Source organism: Varanus komodoensis, unplaced genomic scaffold (assembly GCF_004798865.1).
Source record: "Varanus komodoensis strain SLA01 unplaced genomic scaffold, ASM479886v1 scaffold51, whole genome shotgun sequence".
Taxonomy (NCBI): Eukaryota; Metazoa; Chordata; class Lepidosauria; order Squamata; family Varanidae; genus Varanus; species Varanus komodoensis.
In genome coordinates, this window is record NW_025336100.1 from 3,053,249 (window position 1) to 3,070,121 (window position 16,873).

The window sequence follows — 16,873 nt, forward strand, 5'->3', positions numbered from 1 at the left end:
TTGTCAGGTTGGGGCAGTTTGTGGAAGGTTTGGTGGTGCAGCCTGGAGCTACATATATCAGGGGCTGCAACACAACCAGTTCTTGGTGTATCACTTTTTTTTCTGAGGGAAGCAGGAAATAAATTGATTGCTAATAAATAATAATAAAACACACCATTAATAAAACACGAGAGGTAATCAAATGAGGAGCTTTTTACCCTCACCATATTCTCATCAACTGAAGAGCTGCTTGCTTTTGGTTACTGTTTGGTTTCTGTGCTCTTCTTTCCCTGCTTTCATTCCAAAGAATTCCTTTGCTTGCCTGTATGCCTTCAATTACGAACTGCTTCACTGCAATGCTTTGCCTTTCAGACTGTGGTGTGCCTGCATCTTTTGACCTTTGATCTGTGCTTAATGTATCCTCTCAGAGCCTGACCACTGGGACTGAATTTCAAGGCATATCCATGTTAGATTATTGTGATGTTTTTATATTTTCCTGACTGGGAACCATACTCTGCAGCCAAAACAGACACTTCTCTGAGGGTGCTGAGTGAATTTTTAGCTCTCCTCTGAGGAGGTAGCTTCAATAAAACATTAGGCCACTACCAGTGCTGACGGGCCTCAGTGATGTAACATCTCATGCGGTTCATGAATTTCTCTGTAAATTTACACTAGTGTGAACATTACCCTTGCCAGCCTGTGTTGCTTTAAGTGAAGGTTTGCACGCAAACATGGCCTCCACAAAAGTTACCTCAGGCGAAAGCACTCCTGTCATCAACCAAATTAAGCATTACACTGGGTCTCTCGTGGGCAGCTCAGCCTGTGATTTGACCATTTTGAATGTTTTATTAATGGTGTGAGATTGTCCTTTTATTTCCAGGTTCCCACAGCAGGTGAGCTTGTCATATCCACTAAAGAAAAACCAGAGCAGATTGCCAGTCACTTGCATGCATTGTTTCCACAGTTCTTAAATTCTGTTGAAAGGCACGCAATATAAACAAAGTTTTGCTAAAGTGCTGGAACATTTGTCTAAGGTCTGATACACGCAAACCTCCACTTCTGCTCCATGAAAATACAAACCATTCCCTTCCCCCATTAACTCAATATGTACTGCAGCTAATTTAGTGCTGCAAAAATAAAATAAGCTTTACATATGACCAGAACAACACCAAAACCCGAATAACATAGAACATAGAAACATAGAAACAGAGTGAGTCAGAAGGGGTCTCCTGGGCCATCTAGTCTGACCCCAGTCTCCAGCCAGCTCCTCTCATGATATGCCTACCTGCCTCCTCTATGTAGCTACCTGCTACCAGCATTTAAAAATGGTTTTTTGTTTAATCACAAAGTCATGCCTGAGCCATCACAACCCCATGGACAACATTCCTCTAGGCTCTCCCATCCTCCATCATCCCTCAGAGTCCACCCAAGTCCACACCCACCACCCCAGTGACTCCATTTAGCCACATCAATCTTTGCTATCCCCTTCTCCTTTTGCCATAAATCATGCCCAGCATCAAGGTCTTCTCCAGCAAGTTGTTCCTTCACATTAGGTGGCCAAAGTATTTGAGTTTCATCTTCACTCTCTGGCCTTCTAAAGAGCAGTCAGGGTTGATCTCCTCTAAGACTGAATGGTTTGATCTCTTTGCAGTCCAAGGGACTCTCAGGAGTCTCCTCCAGCACCACAATTCAAAGGCCTCAATTCTTCAGTGCTCAGCCTTCCTTATGGTCCAACTCTGAAAGCCATTCATTGCAACTGGGAAAATGATAGCGTTGATTTTACAAACTTTCTTCGGCAGGGTGATGCCTCTGCCTTTTAGTATGCTGTCTAGATTTGCCATAGCTTTCATCCAAAGGGGGAAGCATCTTTGAATTTCTTGGCTTCAGTCACCATCTGCGGTGATCTTGCAGCCCAAGAAAATAAAATCTGTCACTACCTCCATTCTCCCCCTCCCATCTATTTGCCAGGAAGTGATAGGATGGATGCTATGATCTTTGTTTTCTTAATGTAGAGTTTCAAGCCAAATTTTGCACTGTCCTATTCTACCCACATCAAAGAGGCTCTTTAGTTCCTCTTCACTTTCTGCCATTAGAATATTATAATCTGAATATCTGAGGTTTTTGATATTTCTTCTGGCAATCTTAATTCCAACTAGCCCAGCCTTTCGCATGGTGTTAAATAGGCAGGGCAACAGTATAGAGCCTTGCTGTACACCTTTTTCAATTTTTCAAGCCTTTCCCTGGCTCGGGGTCAGCGACCACCCCATCGTGGTTATCAGGGACATTAAAATCTTTCTTGTATAGTTCCTCTGTGTAATCTTGCCACCTCTTCTTAATCTCTTCTGCCTGTGTTAGGTCCCTGCCATTTTTGTCCTTTATCATGCTCAACTTTGTATGAAATGTTCCCTTGATATCTTGAATTTGCTTGAAGAGATTTCTTTGCACTGTTCATTTAAGAAGGCCTTCTTATCTCTTCTAGCTATTCTCTGGAATTCTGCATTCAGTTGGGTGTATCTTTCCCTTTCTCCCTTCCCTTTTGCTTCCCTTCTTTCCTCAGCTATTTGTAAAGCTTCCTCAGACAGCCATTTTGCTCTCCTGCATTTCTTTTTCTTTGGGATGGTTTTAGCTGCTACTTCCAGTACAATGTTGTGAACATCCACCCATAGTTCTTTCGGCACTCTGTCACTCTGATCTAATTGCTTAAGTTTATTTGTCACCTCCACTGTATATTCATAAGGAATGTGATTTAGGTCATACCAGAGTGGCCTAGTGCTTTTCCCTAGTTTCCTCAATTTAAGCCTGAATTTGCAACGAGAAGCTCATGATCTGAGCCACAGTCTACTCCAGGTCTTGTTTTTACTGACTGGATAGTGCTTCTCCATCCTTGGCTGCAAAGCACTAATCAATCTGATTTCGGTGTTGACCATCTGGTGATGTCCATGTGTAACATTGCCTCTTGAAATGTTGGAAAAGAGTGTTTGTTATGACCAGCATGTTCTCTTGACAAAACCCTGCCAACCTTTGCCCTGCTTAATTCTGTATTCCAAGGCCAAACCTGCTGGTTATTCTGGTTATCTTTTGACTTCCTACTTTAGCATTCCAATCCCCCATGATGATAAGGACATCATTTTTTGGTGTTAGTTCTAGAAGGTGTTGTATGTCTTCATAGCACTGGTCAACTTCAGCTTTTTTGGCACCAGTGGTTGGGGCATAGACTTGGTCTACTGTGATGTTGAATGGTTTTCCTTGGATTCGAACGGAGATCATTCTGTCATTTTGGAGATTGTAGCCAAGTACTGCATTTCCTCCTCTTTTATTGACTATGATGACTACCACATTTCTTTAGAGGGATTCTTGCCTGCAGTAGTATACATGATGGTCATCTGAATTAAATTCACCCATTCCTGTGCATTTTAGTTCACTGATTCCCAAGATGTCAATGTTCAGCCTTGTCATCTCATGTTTGACCATGTTCAGCTTACCTTGATTCATTGATCCTACATTCCAGGTTCCTATGCAGTATTGTTCTTTACAGCATTGGTCTTTCTTTTCGCCAGCAGATATATCCACAACTGAGTGCCCTTTCAGCTTTGACCATGTTGCTTCACTCTTTCTGGCACTATGAGTACTAGTGCTCTACTCTTTCCCAGTAGCACAGTGGACACCTTCTGACCTGAGGGGCTCATCTTCTGGTGTCATATTTTTTAAACTTTTGGTATTGTCTATGGGGTTTTCATGTCAAGGGTACTGGAGTGGGTTGCCATTTCCCTCTGCAGTGGATCAGCTTTTGTTAGAGGTCTCTGTCATGATCTGTCCATCTTGGATGCCCCTGCATGGCATAGCTCATAGCTTCATTGCACTATGCAAGCCCCTTCTTCATGGCAAGGCAGTGATCCATGAAGGAGTTTAAAGATGATATATTGCCATAAAAAGGGGGGGAGACATTACTATGCACCACCATTGTAGTTGAATACAGAAGGTTTTAAATTCAAATCTTTAAGAGCTAAGCACTCAAAGCCCTTCTCCTGATTAGTTAAATCTGTCAGTGTCATTTTCTCACACATTTCTTTTCTTTTTCCATAATTACTAGTTCTTTCTATCCTGCATATGTCATCATTTGCAAATGTATGAAAATTTTTATTAAAAAAATTAACTGAATTGCATTCTTACCCATTCCTAGCACTACTAATAATTTTAGGAATCAGAATTGTGAAAAAATATTGATAATATGTGCTGTCAGTTATTTGCTAAATTTCATTTAATAGTTTCCTAGAAGTGGCATTGACTGACCATTAGTCACATCATTAAGTATAATATAAAAATTAAAGAGAATGTCGTCAGCATTTTTCATCTTTGCAATTAGGAAAAATTAAGAAAGCCCAATGATGTTAATTTATTTAGTTCATATGGCATTGGTTCAATTAGCCTGGAAGTCTATGGCACTAATACAGAGCAGTTTGGCTATCTAAGATTGCTAGGTCTTCAGTTCATACTTGTGTGATATCCATGGTGCATCACAGGGGGCGAGCCAGCTTTTCTCCCACAGAACAGCTAGCACTGGTCTGTGGGAGTGTTGGCGTCCTCCAATCTCTCTCCACCACCAATGCTGCCACTGCTGCTGCAGGTTCAACTCTGTAGGTCTGACATGGGACTGGTCCTCACACTTCTACGCAGATCACAAGCTCCCCACCAAGGTTGACATTCATTCACCTGCTCACACTTTTTCACACTTTTGAGCTGCTGGGTGGGCAGAAGCTGGGACAAGGCAATGGGATTTCACCCTGCTGCACGGATTTGAACTGCCAGTTTTCTGATCAGCAAGTTCAGCAACTCAGTGGTTTAACCCACAATGCCACCTTGAGTCCCTGCCCAATGACATGCAACTAACTGACTTTTTCTGTCCAAAGTATTGGTTTGACAAAATATTAATTAGAACGTTAATTAAGGTGATGCAGCCAGAGCAAGTCCAAATGCTTGAGTTAATATTTGTCTCTTGCAGGCAGCCTTGAAAAGTCACATGTTGTGAGATATTTTCCCCCAAAGCTAGAGGTGCCCAACAACAATAATCAGCAAGGAGTGATAATGAGAGACAGAGGGAGGGAGAAAAGGAGGAGGGGGGAAGAGAGAAAGGGAGGGAGGAGGTGGGGGGAAGTATAAAGCTGTTACTTTGACATCTGAAAGCATATATTAAGAATGTTTGTTTTTAGCTATTGCTCCCAATAAAGAATTCAGAGCTTTGATGCTCAAGATGAACCAAGGCTGCTAATATTTCCAGTGCCTAGTCATGCATTTTCATCTCACTGATTTCATTATACCTGTAAGGGATGCAGAATTGCATACAAGCTTACAGGGCTGTGGGACATGTACACAAGTACATGTTGGGTTTGTTTTTTTTTTTAACAAATTCCCTTGGAACACTCTGTGTGAACGGTCTTGCTCAATAAGCCTTATCTTTGATCATTTTCCATTCTGATCCTGGACAGCATGAGTGGATGTGAGATGACTCATAGAAACATACCCCTACCTACTCCCGCCAATTCAGCAAAGGTATCCTTAGATTCTCTCTTACATATATTACTATGTCAACTAAATGCCCAAAGCCAATAGCTTATTAGCCATCTGAATCACTAGTACAAGCACATGAAGAGAACCACACAGAGAAGAAATGTTATCTAGTGGAACCATACAGCCACAAATATCAGCCAATGAGATAACTCTAAGTTGATTTCTTGATTCATGTGTATAAAAAGAAGTATGCTTCCTGACTATTATGAAGCTCTCAGCTGTTGTTGCTGACATTTCCTTTGTCTGGAATAAAGTTTGTCCCTGTTGCTAAGAAGAAACATTATCTGCTGTGTCTTACTAGGGTGGACATACCAGAAATGAATTCTTGCCTTTTGCAAATATTTGGTGCCCAATATGAGGCTCCTTATGGTTGGTGGTCAGGTTTGAGGATGGCTGAACAATACCTGGAACCTATGAAGCCACACAGAGGTCCTTTGTCCTTCCCAATCTGACCCCTGCCCCACTGATGAATTCCTGATTTCTTAATAAGCTATAAATCCTGTGAAGAGGTTCCAGCAATAGAAGATAGGAGGCGCCAGTTGATGCATGCAAACAGGTGAGATAGAAACACTTCAGTGTTGTTGCTCCATAGTAGGAGTGAAGACATAAGTCTGGTGTGGTCAAGGTGGTCAAGAGGGCAAACACCACCCTATATAGCCAGAAGCGTGGCTTCTAGATCAAGAGAGGTATTACTACCACTGTATATGACACTGGTGTGCCCACAACTGGAGTATTGTGTTCAGTTCTGGGCTCTACATTACAGGAAGGATATAGCCAGGTTAGAGTCACTGCAGCGTAAGGCCACAAGGATGGAGACCAGATTGCAGGGAAAGCTGTATGAAGTGAGACAGAGGGAACTGGTTCTTTTCAATCTGGAGAAGAGGAGACTCCGAGGGGATCTGCTGGTGACAGTTAGGACCCAAGCGTATGGAATAGACTTCCATGGGATGTGGTTGAAACCCCATCAGTGAGGGTATTCAAGGATAGACTGGACATGCACATGGTAGGCATGTCATGAGCGAAGCCGGCTGGCACCAGGGTCAGACTAGATGGCCCGGGAGGTCCCTTCTGACTCACTCTGTTTCTATATTTCTTTCCTTTTCCAGTTTTGTTGAGCCATGTATTTCCCATCTTGTATCAAGGGTTTCCTATTTCTTAAGTGGAGAATTTGCTACTTGCCCTTATTGAAACTCATTCTGTTGCTTTTAGTCCAGCATTCAAGTGTAGCAAGATTAACCCTGGATCCTCATTCTGTCTTCTAGGGGGTTGCTATTCCATCCAGTTTTGTATCATTTATTTATTATTTATTTATTTAGAATTTTCGTATCCTGTCCCATCGCAAGAGCCTTGGGACGGCTTACATACAATAAATAAACAATAAATACAAATAGTGTGAATTAAAATCTAGATTCACCCTGGCTGTAAATTAAAAACCTATAGGTGATATTAAAATTTGTTAAAATATTGTTTAAATAAAAAGGTCTTAGCCTGGCACCAAAAAAAAAAAAAAAAAATAACAACGGTGCCAGGCAGACCTCTCTGGGGAGCGCATTCCATAGGTGGGGTGCCACCACAGGGAAAGCCCTCCTCCGAGTACTTAGTCTCCTAATGTCTTTCTTGGAGGGTTCTCGGAGGAGGGCCTCTGCTGCCAATCTCAGGAGGCTGGAAGGCAAATACAGAAGAAGGTGTTCCTTCAGGTATCCAGGTCCCAAGCCATTAAGGGCTTTATAGGTGATGACTAGCACCTTGAATTGAGCCAGGACTTTGATGGGGAGCCAGTGAAGCTGGTAGAGGACTGGGGTTATGTGAGAATAACGCCCAGTCCCCATCAGCAACCTGGCTGCTCTATTTTGCACCATCTGAAGTATACGGACTGTCTTCAAGGGCAGACCCACATAGAGCGCATTACAGAAATCCAGTCAGGAAGTAACCAATGCATGTGTCACTGTCGCTAGGCAGTCTTCCTCCAGGTAGGCATGCAGATGATGGATCAACTGAAGCTGAAGGAAAGCGCTCCTCGCCACCGCAGTCACCTGAGGTTTCAAAGACAGCTCCAGGTTGCGGAACACTCCCAAGCTGTGGATCCTGTCCTTTAGAGGGAGTGCAACCCCATTCAGGACAAGGTCCAAGTCACCTACACAGGAGTTTGAACCACCCACCAACAGGACCTCTGTCTTGTCTGGATTGAGTTTCAGTTTATTGGCCCTCATCCAGCCCATTACCTTGGCCAGGCACCGGTTCAGTACAGCCACTGCCTCACCTGGATCTGTTGAAAAAGAGAGGTAGAGCTGGGTATCATCAGCATACTGATGATTCTGCAGCCCACACCTCCTGATGATCTCTCCCAGCAGTTTCATGTAGATGTTGAATAGCAAGGTGGACAAAATGGACCCCTGCGGTACTCCATGGCATAACTGCCACGGTGAAGAGCCATAGTCCCCCAGCACCAACTTCTGGAATCAGCCGTTGAGGTAGGAGTGGAACCACTGCCAAGCAGTGCCTCCAACTCCCAGTCCTGCTAGCCTATCCAGAAGGATACCATGGTCGATGGTATCGAAAGCTGCTGAGAGGTCCAGGAGGACCAACAGGGACGCACTCCCCCTGTCTCTCTCCCTGCACAGGGCAACCAAGGCAGATTCAGTACCATACACGGGTCTGAAACCGGACTGAAATGGGTCCAGATAATCAGTCTCATCCACGAGTGCTTGGTGTTGTCCGGCCACCACCTGCTCCAGCACCTTGCCCAAAAACGGGATGATGGCCACCATTCTATAATTGGTGGCCATCTCTGGATCCAGGGACACCTTCTTTAGGTCTGGCCTGATTACTGCCTCCTTTAGAGGGGCAGGCACCCAGCCATCCCTCAGAGAGGCATTGATGACCTCCAGAATCCAGGCACCAATCCCATGTTTGGCTTTGGTCTGTAGCCACGACAGGCAAGGGTCAAGTAAATAGGTGGTGGGACGTACTTGTCCAAGCACCTTGCCCACATCATTAGGCCTCAATAACTGAAATTCATCCAATAATACCTGACCAGACGGAGACATTGGCACCTCCCCTAGAGGATCTGAATCACTTGTGGAGTCCAGCTCGTGACAAATCAGAGCGATTTTTTCCTTAAAGTGCTGGGCAAAGTCGTCACAGCGGGCCATCGAGGGAGGTACGGGATCTTTCTTAGGGCCTGGATGTACCAGCCCCTGTACTACCTGAAACAGCTCCGCTGGACGGCACTGTGAGGAGGCACTGGAAGTGGAGAAGAATTTCTTCTTCGCCGCCCTCACTGCCACAGCATAGGCTCAGTAATGAGCTCCTAAGTGTCCAGGAGAGGACACTTAGGAGCGATTGTGTCAATAGCTCTGGCCATTTCCCTATTCCACAGTTCAACAAAAGCATCAACAGGAGCACCAGCTTTATCAACTGGAAACTCCCCAAGAGCCTTCAGGAATCCATCCAGATCCATCCGGCTCCAAGGGTGGACCAACACAATAGAGTCCGCACCCTTACAGAGGGAGAGGCCGGCATCGAGCTCAAACCTCACAAGGAAGTGATCTGACCATGACAGGGGAGCCAGACATAAATTGCACACCCTCAGATCACCCTCTTCCTCCCCCTTTAAGAAAACCAGGTCCAGCGTGTGTCCATGTTCATGGGTTGGGCCTATGACATGTTGAGAGCCCCATGGCTGTCATGGAGGCCATAAAGTCCTGAGCTGCCCCGGTCAGAACAGTCTCAGCATGGAGATTGAAGTCCCTCAGGACCAACATCCTGGGGGTCTTCAACACCAGGTCCGAGATGATCTATGTCAGCTCAGGCAGGGAGTCTGATGGGCAGAAGGGTGCACGGTACACCAGCAGAATCCCCAGTCTGTCTTGGTCGCCCAACGCCAGATAGAGGCACTCTAGACCTGGTCTTGAGAGAACAGGAAGCCCTGCAAGGGAGATAGAAGCTCGATAAATTAAAGTGACCCACCTCCCCTCCCCTCTGGGCGTGGCTGGTGCTGGACCAGATACCCGGGCGGGCACAGTTGAGAGAGGGACACATTCCCCGCCCCCCCCCCCCGCCCAGGTCACTGTAATGTAAGCCAGGTTGGCCTCCTCATCCACAATTAAGTCGTGAATGAGGGATGTTTTGTTGTGGACCAACCTGGCATTAAGCAACAGCACCGTCAGGCCTGAGGGGCAGTTGATCAGCATACCCAGAACCTTCCGGCTGGGGGAATAACCAGAAGGGGGAACAGGTGTCAACCATCTGTCCCTCCTTCTTCTATGCTGACACGTTAAACCCCCAACACCATAACGACGATTGCCCAAAACCACCCCAATGGTGGTGCCCACGCATTCCCCAGGCAACCCCACAGTAGCAGCCAGGCATGAATCCATTAAAACAATCTAATTAAAATCAAATTAAAATACAATAAAAACAATAAAACTCTCCAGCCACCCAATACAAATTGCACCCGCACAGAGTCTATGGCCAGCCCAGCCCCCGTACGGCCCTGAGTGTCCCCAGATGGCATCAACGCCCTTAGGCTGTCGCCCTTCGGCCACAGCCGGCAAGTTAAGCTGGCGGACCCTCCCTGCACCCCGCCTCCAATCCGGCGCAGCTGCCACTCACGCCGGCGGGGGAGGGGGGCAAGGGTGGCCACGGAGAAACTTGCCGGCGCTGATGGAGGGCCCTCAGGCCAGCAGCAGTGTCCCCTGGTTCCGGTCCCGCGGTGGCTGCCGTCCGTCCGTTGGGCAGCGGCGGTGTCAGCGGGTGGGGCAGGTCGGTCTTGGCATCTGCGGGTGGCGGTGGAAGTTGGCCCAGTCCAGTCCCGGCTCTGGCCCAGCCGCAGCCAGCGAGTTAAGCCGGCGGCCCCTCCCCGCGCCCCACCCCTAATCCTGCACAGCTGCCACCCACGCCTGCGGGGGAGGGTGGCATCTGCAACTTTGATTATCTTTCCTTGTAATTCCTCATCTAAATCATTTATAAAGTGTTCATCCACTAGCTCCACTGGCTTATTTATTACTCTGGGATGGAGTTCATTGGGCTCTGGAGATCTGAACATGTATACTCCATCTAGGTATTCCTTGACAGTTTTTCTGTCAATATTGGGCTGCCATCTGTCTTTCCTGCTTTTACTTTTTCTTGGTGGTATATTTCTTTGTGGGAGAAGACTGAGGCAAAGTAGGAATTGAGTGCCTCTGCCTTTTCCTTTTCGTCTGTTATCACTCTGCCATCCACTTTAAGTAGTTCCGCACCCTTCTCTTTCTCATGTCTTTTGTTCTGGATGCATCTTACAAGGCTTTCTTGTGGTTCTTAGCATCCTTTGCCATTCTCAGTTCATTTCCTGCTTTAGCCTTCCTGATGCTGGCCCTGCAATTCCTTGCTATTTGTTTATATTCTTCTTTCATGGCCTGGCCCTGTCTCCACTTCCTGTACATGTCCTTTTTTTCTTTCAGGCTCTCACTTTACTTTTGTGGAGCTACGTGGGCTTCCTCTGCTGTCTCCTGCACTTTTTTCTTGATGGAATTGTTTGTGGTTGTGTGTAGAGAACCTTCTTTCCTCATTTCTAAGATGTATTGGAGGGTAGAATTGACTTGTGTGTGTTTGGACTCCCAACCCTCTCTCACCAGGGATACTCCAGGTGTGCCTCCCGTACAACAACTCAAAGGGTGAAAAACCCCTTGAGGCTTGTGGCACTTCCCGCATGCCAAACTTCAGCGGTCCTAGCAACATATGCCATTTCCAGGGGTAAGCGGCCACAAATTTCGTTAGCATCTGTTCAAGTGTTCTATTGAATGGTTCAACCAATCCCCATTGGTTTGGGGATGATACATCGAGATGTGGAGAGACTTAACTTCTAGGGTCCTTCAGAGTTGTTTCAGCACTTGGCTCATGAAATTTGTTCCCTGATCTCTTTGGGGAAACCCACTCTGGAAAAGACCCCCAACAACACATTGGCTATGGTCTTTGATGTAGTACCTCTCAGAGGAATGGCCTCAGGGTACCGGGTAGCATAATCCACTATTACTAATATATATAGGTGCCCCTTGGCCAACTTTTCTAAGGACCCTACCACATCCACCCCTACATGCTCAAAGGGTTTTCCAATCACTGGTAATGGGATGAGGGGTCCAGCGGGAGGCCCTTGCCCTTGGGCCTTCTGCACTCCAGGGAGGATAGACAATAGTTCCTGACCTGGGCATATACCCTTGGCCAGTATACTCTATGTATGAGCCTCTCCAAGATCTTCTCAACTGCCAGATGTCCTGCTGCAGGGATGTCGTGGGCCAACCTCAGCACTGATCGTCTAAGGGGCTTGCGGACCAGCAACTGTCTAAATTCAGGCTTATCCCCATGACCTGGCACTACCCAGTACAATAAATCCCCAGCCATCTCAAAATAGGTTCCCTGGGCTCTCCCTTGGCTCGTCTTGGGGCCTGCTTGGGCCTGGTGCAAGGCTGGGCTCAGGGAACCATCATTCAGCTACAGGAAAACAAGTTGGTCTCTTGATACCTGTGGAGATAGGAGCCCCATGTCATCATCCTCCCCAACCCAGGAGTCCCCATCTGACACCTCCTTTACAAGCTCCTCAAAGTGAGGCCAGTCCCGCCCTACTATTAGCCCATAAGCCAGGCTGGGCATAACCCCCACTTTACAAAACTGCATCTGCCCCTGCACCTTCACCTTTCCCCATCGGGTGGTATATGGTTTGACATCCCCATGAATGCAACACACCTGTAGTATCTCATTCAGGGGCTATCACGCGCTTGCTGAACCAGGGTCCACCTACACCTGGTGTCTACCAGCACTTCGACCTCCCTGCCATCCAGCCAAGCCTTCCTCCACCAGGCCTGTGTGGGAGGAGAGCCTACCTGGGCTGATAACCAGGCCTCCATGTAATCACACTCCATGAGAGGGTTCTCTTGTCACATGTTCCCTTCCTTTTCAAATGTGAAGCAAACCACCAGCCTGGCCCCTGCCTCTTGGGGTCTGCTGGCTTCTCTTTGAGGGAGTGGAGGAGTCGCCTCACCTTGCCCATAATTTCCTGGACAGCCTGGCCTCTTGGCCCCAGGCAATTGCCCAATCATCTGTGCCACCTCATCCACACGTTTCTCTCCCTCCCCTGTTTGATGCCTCTGGCCCCTTCCTAGAACACCCCTTGAGCCAAAGTTTCCCCCACCGAGCCCCTTCTTCTAGCTCTTCTGTCGCCACATAGATCTCTATCAGTTGAATGGCCTCCTCCAATGTCTCTGGCTTCTGACACCTCACTCAATGTTGTGCCTGTCCTGGTAGAACAGTCACAAAGTGTTCCAGTAGCACCAGCTCAGACACCTGCTCTGCTGTGCATAATGCTGGTTTTAGCCAGTGCAAGCCATTCACCTTACTCTTCTGCTCCACCATCCAAGGAGGTAAGCCTGGACTGTAATTATGCTCCTCATCTGCCTGCAGAAAGTTTCTTTGTATATGTTCAATATCCCCAGGATAGCTGCCTTCACTTGGTCATACTGGCCTGCAGCCTCTGGGGTCAGTGTATCCAACACCTCCTGGGCAGGTCCAGTCAGGCACAGCATCACTATGAGGGGCCACTGTTCCTTGGGCCACTTTGCAGCAAGGTGTTTCGAAAGGCTTCAGTATCACCCTCCAGGGTCATTTTTGATATGTGTACAGGGGCCATCCCCTTCCCATGCAGACGCCACCTTCAGCCTCCACCTGGGCTGGGTGTAGACCCTCTAGCACCTGCTACTGTAATGCACCCTGGCTCTGTAGTTGAGCGTTAAGCACCTGCTCCATTAACTGTGTTTGTTGGGAGACCGACTGCTGGATGAGGTCCTGCTGTCCTTGAGCTTGTTGTTTCTGCTGCTCTGCCATCCAAGCCATCCAAGTCTCTGCCTGGGCAGAGAGAAGGGTTACTGGGCCACCTCTCTGTGCCCTGACCACATTCTCTGCCAGTGCTGTAGAGTCAGGGAGGAGGGGAACTTTACCCCACCCCCGTTCCATTGCTTGCATCAACACACACAGTCCTAGCCAGCTATGCAATATCTTTCATGGGTTAATGGCTACAGATACTGCAGAACTGTCTGGCCACTTTTCAGAGTCCAGGTTGAGGAGGAGGTCATCTCTCTTCTGTTAGGCATACTCTGCTGGGATAGAGAGCGTCATCTCCAATGCTGCCTGGCCACACCTTCAGAAGTTGCCGCCTGCTTTTGCAAAGTCTCTGCTTTCATGCACACGCTCCTCTTCCTGGATGGCTCTTGTCCGTACATGCGCACCACAGGGCACTTTCTCTCCCCTTCTCCAACTCTCCCTGGACTGCAACTCTGCCTTCCAGGGGCCCCTCTTCCCAGGGGAGAAGGGTGTGCTGTGTCCACCCTCGGGCTCCTGCCTCTGCCCCAGCCAGTGGGGTTTAACCTTGCCTCTCCAGCCCCGTCCTCCTACTGTCCTGTTCCTCTTTCTGTTGCTGCTCTTCCTCTCTCTACTTCACGTCCACCTCCTCCTCTGTTTCCTCATATTCCTCTTTATACAGTCAGTGCCACACCCCTTCTGTCCTCCTCCCTCCTCCCTCTTTTCCTGGGGGAGGCCTCTGCACACCTGGAGACTCAGTGATGGGCTGGGCGCACAGTTCCCCTGCCCAATGCCCTATTGCCAGCACTCCTGCCCTCCACCCTAGGGTTGGCATCATCATCTCTTTACTCCCTGCAGTGCGTCTCCCTTGGCTTGTTCCCAAGTAAGGGATGGTGAGCCCCACCGACCTTCAAAGAAAGTGCAAAGAGCTCTTTCTCAACTAGCATTCCCAAAATAAGATCCTTCTAGAAATAAAGTAGAAGGTTATAATAAAACTTATTTTCTTCTTTACCGTGAAGAAATGAAAATATGAGAAAACATTTTGGCCAAGAAAAGGTTAAAAACACACCAGATTGTGGCATAATTATCAAATAGAAGCATCTAATTTGTAGATCTAACTTGTTAATTATGTGTTACAAATGGGTGGCCATGAGTGAATTGCAAGTGAAAAAAATCAATCTTTAATCACTGTAAATTCAGTGAGATTTTGAAATAAAATAAAGCAAACAAATGATACTGCCTTTTTAAGGTTATACATGTACTGAACAAAAATGCTATGCACATATGTGTAGTTTGGGTTCATCAGCCACACAAATCATTGACTTTCCGGGCCACAATTTTCCTCTAGGAAAACAGATTTCTTCAGACCTTGGTGCTTCACTAGCTCTTTATACTGCTCCATCCATCCTTTTTATGATTTGATTATGCACTTTCCTGTTCCTTTCCTTTCTGTTAGCAAAACAAGAAGTAGTTAGTATAAATTTTAAAAATGGAAAGGAAAAATCAAATGTGATTAAACCTGGTGTGAGTGCTGAGCCATGGGCAGCAGCAGCAGGAATGGGCAGAATGCTGGGTTCAGGGTGCAAGCTCAGTCAAGAGTCCAGAGCTTCACCAAGGGGCCAGAGGGTAGGGGCAAGTCAACAGTCCCAGGTCAAAAGTATGGAGAAGAGCAGGCAGATTTCACACAGAGAGAATGTCAGAGCACCCTGGGAACCATGGCTTGTTCTAGGGATTGTTGCACTCACAATGGATTCCTTCATCTCACCAACCCTATTATGTGTTCAGAGAAGCGGAAACTGAGAAACTGAGATCTTTGGCAGGAGAAGCAAAATTCCTTGCTGTTTTTGTTGAGCTTTCCCAGGACATTGCCAGAATTAGCGCCTCTCCCTTCAGTATCAAAGGGATATGTGACATGACTGCCCCTGGTTCATGATTTGTCACTGTGATTGCAAGGGCCTCTTTCACTCATCTTTCCCCTTTCTTCTCACCCTACCCCCACTGGAGAGTGCTTGTTGCAATCCCCAAGGTGACAGCCAGTACAACTACTTCCTGAGTACCCAAGCAGAATAACAGAGGAACTGTCACTACTTTATCCTTTTCTTTTAAAACAGACAATATGTATGCATTTTCATCAATTTCGTCTAACAATTATTTTAGTCTGTCTTGCACAAGTGTGCAGGTGCAAGCTTGTAGGTCTCCAAATGGGCAGCCTTGGCTGGGCAACGTCCTGCGAAGTGTCTGCTGCCAAAGTTTTGCACTCTTTTAATGGATGACAACTGACAAAGAATGTTAGGTGGACACTGTAGGACACATCATGGGTTGTTGGGTGAACAACATTGTTGATTATTCTCAGAGTAGCTTACTATGATTGAAAACCCACCTGTAGAGTTAGACTCATTGGAAAAGAAGAGACTTTCCGTATTTTTCGCTCTATAAGACACACTTTTCCCCCCTCAAAAGTAAGGGGAAATGTCTGTGCGTCTTATAGAGTGAATGTGTGTGTGCCCAACGCCTGGGACACTGCCAGCCCGCCTGCACCACATGGCACCACCTGGCCGGCATGCACTCGGCATGCCCTGCTCCACCCCCCCCTCCAGTGCAGGTGAGAGCTGTGCCACTCAGGGGGAGAGGTGCGGAGGAGGAGGAGCCGCGGGCTTTAACCCGCTGGCTGCACGGAGAGACAGATTGCTCACCCCCACCGCCCAGGAAGACCTGCTGCCACGCCGTCTGGAAGACCACCACTGGCACGCTGCCAGCCCCACGTGGCACCACCTGGCCGGCACACACTCGGCGCGCCCAGCTCCGTCCCCCTCCTCCGGCGCAGGTCAGAGCTGTTAATCACAGGTCGGTGTGTGTTTTCAAATGGCAACCCCTCTTTTAATGAAGCCCATGGGGAAGTGATGGGGAATGTGCCTGTGATTATCAGGAAGCTTTCCATGGATCAGTTATCTGTTAGTTGATCAGACACATTTTTTTTTAGGATCAGTGGATATTTGAACAGCATTACCTTCCTGTATGAAATTTATTCTTCAAAGGCTGCTTAGTCTGCTGTGTGTTAGATTTACCATACAATATCTCATTTTTTGTCAGAAGTTTTTTTCTATTATTTACTAGTAGGGCAGCATGAACATTACTGGCTTTTTTAGATTTGTTATTGAATTGTCTGCAGCAGCTCTTGTATAACTGGTGTAGATTGTGGACTCCTTCAATAATTCCACTACTGACTAAGAAAGTGATGTCAGTGATTGTGAGCAACAGAGCTTCATTAATTCTGACTCTAGTGATGATGAGTTCTATGGATTCAATGAAAACTAGAAGAGTACTTGAACTTTAAAGTCTCTCTTTTGTTAATGACAGTGATGATGGTTCTTAATGCCACTGTTGACTGCTGTTCACTTTACAAGGTTGAAATATGGTATTACTGTATTCTGTTATAGTTTATTAAATAGTTTAGTAAACCATTTGATTCAGAATATTTTTTTTCTTGTTTTCCTCCTCTAAA